This window comes from Aethalodelphis obliquidens, unplaced genomic scaffold (assembly GCF_003676395.1).
Source record: "Aethalodelphis obliquidens isolate GAN/ISIS:26980383/991018 unplaced genomic scaffold, ASM367639v1 scaffold8, whole genome shotgun sequence".
Lineage (NCBI taxonomy): Eukaryota > Metazoa > Chordata > Mammalia > Artiodactyla > Delphinidae > Aethalodelphis > Aethalodelphis obliquidens.
The window spans coordinates 48,936,697-48,943,066 of record NW_020837952.1 but is presented as its reverse complement, the minus strand read 5'-3'; the positions used below and the strand labels follow the sequence as shown (position 1 = coordinate 48,943,066).

Here is a 6,370-nt window from a genome sequence, read left to right as displayed (position 1 = left end):
CAGGGGCCGGGGGGCCCCGAACCTTTGGTCAGGAAAGGGAAGAACCAAAGAAGAGAAAAACCCCAGAAAAAACAAAAAAAAAAAAAAAAAAAAAAAAAAAAAAGAACATTATTACATCAATTGACAACATGGTTACAATACTTGAATCTACTGTCTGTATTACAATGTTAAATTTACTGAAGTTGATAAATGTGCTGTGATTGTGCATTTAGGAAAAAAGGCCGGCGATATATGCAACTTTCTCTCCAACGAGAGAGAAAAAGACAAAACAATAAAGCCTATGGAGCAAAAGGTTAATAGGTGAATATGAGTAAAAGGTAGACAACAGGGAGTTCTTTGTACTGTTCTTGCAACTTTTTCTGTAAGTTTGAAATTATTTCCAAGCAAAAGGTTAAAAGAGAAGAAGTACTGAACCAAAAGTTCAAGTCTAATTCAGAACAGCCCAGTCTCCTGTAGTTTTCAGATCTTGATTGTTCCCACCACTACAATAGCTTAGATCCACTCTATTACAGAAACTCTTCTAGACAGTCAAACCCATCCCAATGTCCTTCTTGAACAGTGCCTAGTGAATACAACAGGAAATCGTCCAGAGTCCTTCTGAAAAGGCAAAAGAAATCATCCTTTTTAAGAGTTCTTCTCCAGGTGGGTTTCCTTTTCTTAAGAAGTCTCCTGGCAGTGGTTTATAACCCCTCTGTGATCTGGCCTCTGCCCACTTCATTCTGTTACCACTCTCCCCCTAATCCTTCATGCTCTGGACACAATGGCCTTCTTTGGGCTCCTCAGACATGCCAAACTTCCTCCTTTGGAGCACTTGCACCTGCTTTTCTCTTCCAATGGGATGTTCTTCTCCCTGATCTCCGTGTGATTGGAGCCTTGTTGTCATTCAGATTTGAAAGCAAATGTTACAACTTCAAAGTGACCTTCCTTAATATCTCCACTAATTCCATTTAAATTTGTCATCTTAGAGCTTAGAACACCGCATGGGATAGAGAAGGAGCTCAGTGAGCATCACGGATGAACAAATTAAGCCACATTCTATTCAAAAGACAACTTGGGCCGCCCTTCTCCTCTGCCTCACTCACACTGCTCATATTCCCATTATGCAGTCATTTAAAGTACGACAGTTGTTTTCTGCAAATCTGCCTCGCCACTAAATTTTAAGCTCCTTGTGGGAATAAGCTACATCTCCCTTCTCCAATTCCCAGTGCAAATTATCAAAGACTCACAGTCCCAGAGCTTAGAGAAACTTTTACATTGTGCCTTTCCAACCTCCTGATGCTAACTGATAGCAAATAATAACAATTGGAGTTAACAGTTATTGAATACTTACCATGGCTCGGCCCCCATGATAAGTGCTTAAAATGTTTTATCTTCTTGAATCTTCATCATAACCTTGTTAGCTAAGGTATCATCATTATCCCTGTTTTATAGATAAGAACCTGAGGCTCAGAGAGGTTAAGTTATTTGCTCGAGGGTTCATAGCAGCGGCAGAGGCACAACTCTAATCCAGGCAGTGGATCCTTAAAGCCTGTGCTCTTTACCACTCTAGGATGGCTGCAGAAAATTTGGTGTACTGCTCATTCTTTCCTCTCCCACTCTGCCATCGATCTACGCACTACCATGTGGACACTTGCACATGTGGTAACAAGCTGACCTTACCCCCGGGGTGTCTGCTTAAGTGCTATACCGTGAAGGGCATCCCTGAAAGAGTCCACTGACCAAACTTATTCTCAACCACCCCACTAGATTGACTGAAAATCCTCTATCAGGGAGCCATTCTTTATGCACTGCAAAATCCCTCCTTAAAACCCAAATATTATCAAAAGGGTTAATTGCTTATAGTTAGCACGAGTCAAAAGCATTTTGAAGTGAATTATTCAGATTATCCAGCAGGGGCCTGAGGAATGGAACCCATTCAATTAAGGTTAAGTCATGAAAAGAGAATATTTCAAGAAATATCTAGTGGGTATCATTCTTCAAGACCAGATCAAGGTCAGCTGCAAAGACAAGCATTCATATATTTGTAGTAAAGGGCAGGGAGTCAGAGGAATAGGACTGGGCTCTGAAGAAAACACTGCAGATGATAAGGAAAAATCTTCATCTTCTGCAAAGTGCTGCTTTAGAACCAGTCCTAAACAGCAGCAGCGCTTAAAAAGTTATTCACACGCAGCAAAGCAAAAACCACAGGGCAGAGAGGTAGGTGCCTGCTCCATTCAGCTAGAGAATACTGGTCTTCATCAAATTAGAGCCAACAAAGAGCTAGATAAAAGCCAACAAAGCCAGTCATTGTCTAAAAAAGCAGATGTTCACGCCACACATAACATTACAACGTCAGGGAGAAGGATTTCTAGGCACTTTTCACACTTGAAAACACTTCTTCTCCCACCCCTGGTTGGCCTGTTTTAGTACCTGTTTCCCCCTCTGGGCCCTCAACCCTCCACAAAATGGCATTGAAGCTGCTTCCACACACGACTGGGTATCTTCAGCTCTGGGCCACTTCAAGTCAGGCAAACTCCACGGGCTGCCAGGGTGATAGATGAAATCCCTGGAGGTAAGAGGAAAAGGCAGGCCGAGCGCCTCCTGCAGTGGGAACCACTGTCATAACCTCATTAAGTTTGCAGGTGGGACAGAGCAAGGTCTCTGACTGGGCTGGAGACCCACGGGACCAAGAGGATCTTGGGGGCCGAGGGGCCGACCGGGGACAAGGACAGCTTGTCTAGTTTCTTCAAGGTGAAAGTAACAGGATAACCATCGAAGACAGCATAAACTTTAGTCACTTGAGGGCCACTCTTCACGCCTGTTTCCACATTTCCATCCTCACCTGTGCTCTATCAAACACTTCTCTTTATCTGAACTAGATTTTTGCATTTAGATACACTTAGTTTGAAAGAAAACTTTATATCATTGTGAAGTCGCTCGGCTTAAGGGAACAGTTTTTCTTAATACTAACGAAAACACTTAACCACGTTCGTCCACGTGCCACCTCAAATCATCGCTGTGACCCGAAGTGGCGCCACACAGAGTAGCAGCCTTGGGAAGCACAAGCCAACCCTGACCGCCCCAGGGGTTCGAGCCCGGGCCTGGTGGGCATGTCCCGCCTCTTCCCCGCAACTGAGGGTACAGTCGTGGGGACGCATCGGCACACCCCTCGCCCACGTCCTCTGGGCGCCCCTCCCCTCCAGAGGCACGTTTCCTGTCAAAACAAACTCTTGGGGGAGGGGACGGCGTAGGCCGAGCCGAGCACCGAGGAAACCCGGGCAACAAACCCCAAACACACAGGTGGGGCCCCTCCCGGCCCCGACAGCGACTCAGTTCGCCCACCCGGGCCAGGGGTTGCAGGCGACAGGATGCCCGCTCCCGGAGCCCCGATGGTGGGAAGCCGCTCGCGGCGCGGTCGCTGGCACGGACCCAGGGGGATGTAAGCAGAGGCCAAGCGGCCCCGACCCTGGTGCCTCCAGGGCCCGAAGCCCGCGGCCGCTCCAACACCCACCGTGGCCACCCGGCGCCCGCGTCCCGCTCCCACGCGGGACAGCGGTTCGAGGTCAAACAAGGTGATGTGGCGGGTTGGGGGAGCAAGGAGCGGGCCTTTACCGCCCCTGCCCCCGGGTCCCAGGACGGCGCTCCAAGGTGGGGTGGGGGAGACCCTCAGGCTGCCCGGGGGCGACGTGTCCCTCTCCGCCGACCCGGGCCCATCGCCTCAGAGCCCGCGACCCCCTTCCCCGGGATGGTACGCACCGGCTCCGACGCGGCGACAGGCGGAGGAGAAAGGCGACTGACTGAGCCCGGTTCGGGCGTCTCTGCGTGTTCCCTCGCCCAGCACGGCATAAACACCTCAGAAGCCCACGAGTCCAGCAACCCTCAACCTCCCCGGCCCCCTCCCACCCCCACGCGGCATTTAAAGGGCCGGGAGGGACTCTAGAGAGGCAGCCACGGCGTGGCCATCACGTAACCGGAGAGAGGGGGGAAGACGGCATCGGGGAGAAGGGGAAATCTAGGGCACTTCAGCTTCCATGTCCGAACTCTGACAGATCTGACCTAATACAGGACAGTTCCCTCAACTTCGGATGAAAGAGGCCAAGGAGAGCTCGGATTGGGTGTGTTCTGGGTGCGAGAGGGAACGGTTTCCCCCCCGTGGGCTGAGAGTGGTGCGGTCCGGGGACTGCTAGGGGCGGGGAGAGAAGTGTTTACGGAACTGGGGCAGCGGTGCCATCCCCAGCTCTCCGTGTTGGAGGCGGGGCCTGTCGGGACGCTGGGGACGGGGCGGAGCGGGGATTCTTGGGGCGGAGCGGGGATTCTGGGGACAGGGCGGAGCCACCGGCGGAGGTGCTTGTGGAGCGCTGGATTGACCACCCCCCGCCCGGGGCGCACCACCGTAAGCAATGCTGCTAGGTCCCCGGCCGCGCGTGGAACTTTTACAGCCCGAACACCCCTCATCTAGACCGGGCGATCCAAGTTAAGTGCCCACTATCACACGGTCTAAACTGAGACAACCCAACCCACAAACGGGCAAGTGCATTCCCACTCACGTCAGCAACCAACTTGTCACCTATGTTTGTGTCTGCACCTCCACAGAAGCAGGAGTCCAGATTTGCATATGGCTGGACAGAACGATTAGCTCCTGGAAGTCACACCCACCCAGCCTCTCTGAAGACGTAAACTTCGTGTGGACGCAAAAGATAAAGCATCTTACTTCCCGTAGGGTTCTTGGGCATCTATCTCCCGGAGAAGTTTCGACAGCGGTTAATGTAAATAAGCAGTCCCAGGGAGCTCGGTGCGGTCAGGCCTACTGTTCGGCTTTGCTGTGGGTGTGCTTCAGAGTGTACAGAAACACCCTTCCCCCAACCGCACACACGAAAGCCACTGTATCTTCTGTCAGGTGTACATTGGTGTTATTTGAGAGACAGTTTCATGCAAGAATGTAAGTGACTTTTGTATAGGCTCAAGTACTTCCATTTAGTGCTGAAATCATGTCTGGATTGTGAAGGCAAAATTGGTTCTAGAAGAAGAACCAGACAAGCAACATTTTACAGGAGGGCAGAAAGCCAGTTAACCTAGATGGAATCATTCAGTGTCACAACATGGGCTCATACTACTATGAGATCTTGGTCAATGGGGAAACATGATAACTGTCTCATTGGGTTTTTGTGAGGATGAAATGAGATAAAGCAGTGCTTAGAGCTGTACACAGTAAGCACTCAATCAGTGTTGTTGAAACTATTTGGCAAACCACTCTGAACAACCTTAGCTGGTGATCTGTATAAATTTGTAGTACTTGTGTCTCCTTATGCCACTCTCTCCTCCCTTCTCCTAAAATACACAACTTGTTACAAATCAAGAGATTAAAGAGAAAATGCTATTGCCACCCAGGTTCTTTCCTATGAACCTTGTTTATACCGTTTGTTGGAATCAGAAGTCAGGTTGACAGAAGCCTCTAATTTCAATTGTTGCCAAATAACAACCACCACACAACTGCCATCACCACCCTAAAGATTCCACAATAGAAAGATTAACTAAAAATATCCCCCAGACTTCTGGACACTGTGACAATGACACATTGCAGCTTTGCTTCCTTTGTTAGCTTTGCAGGAGCTTAAGTATTGTTTTGCCATATTACATAACGTGAAGCAGGTAAGCATTAGTCGGGAGAGTTGTCCAGTCTACCTGGGTCACCAGCTGCCTGACCCTGGGCATGGCACTTATTTTAAAGCTCAAATATGTAACTCTCAAAGCCACGAGGAAGAAATTTTTATCAAAGCAGATGAGTCAAGTTTCAGCCTATGCTGGGGTGAGAACTTTGAGGCAGAAGAGGTAGGGTAAAACCAGAGACCCATGCTAAGGAGAAAAAGTCTCCTGGAAAAACAATCTTCTATTACATCAACGTTAAATAACTTGCTATCTGGAAACCTTTGGGTCAATTACCTGACTAATTGTCCTTAGCCTGGCTTGTATATAAAATCACTTTGAAGAAATACAGTACTGTAAAACATTAGGTAGTTTCCTTAAAAAAAAAAGAGCCTTGTATCATATTCTTACTCAGAGAGCTCAGGCCGTCGTAGAATAAAGTCCTTGCTCAGATTATGTTCATGACCTTCCAAAAAAACTGTCTGAAAAGGCAACCTCTTTAGTAAGTAAAATAATTAGCTTTTTATTTGAAGAAGACATCACACCTAATTTTTCTAACTTTTCTGTTTTGAATCACTTAGAGAACTCATGGTAATGCAGTTTGTTTAACACAATAGATTAAATTTGATCTGTTACCTTTGGCAAATAACAAAGGACAGATCAAAATTTTTGCTTGGTAAAGAAATGTAAATACTACTTTTCTTTTGACACATCTTAAATCTGAGTTTTAAATTACAGTGAAGCCTTG

The 6,370-nt window shown here is 48.0% G+C and overlaps 1 protein-coding gene across 2 annotated transcripts in view; it reads right to left on the bottom strand.

The window, feature by feature from the left end:
- The window catches only part of TCP11L2 (t-complex 11 like 2), a 41,579-nt gene extending 37,694 nt beyond the window's left edge, over nucleotides 1–3,885 (bottom strand). Inside the window, exon 1 of one of the 2 annotated variants that reach the window (XM_027107429.1) lies at nucleotides 3,736–3,885. The gene's annotated coding sequence lies outside the window, so the exon portion shown is untranslated. The remainder of the gene's footprint in view (nucleotides 1–3,735) is intronic. The other variant, XM_027107433.1, reaches the window with a different exon arrangement.
- Between the last annotated feature and the right edge of the window lie 2,485 nt (nucleotides 3,886–6,370).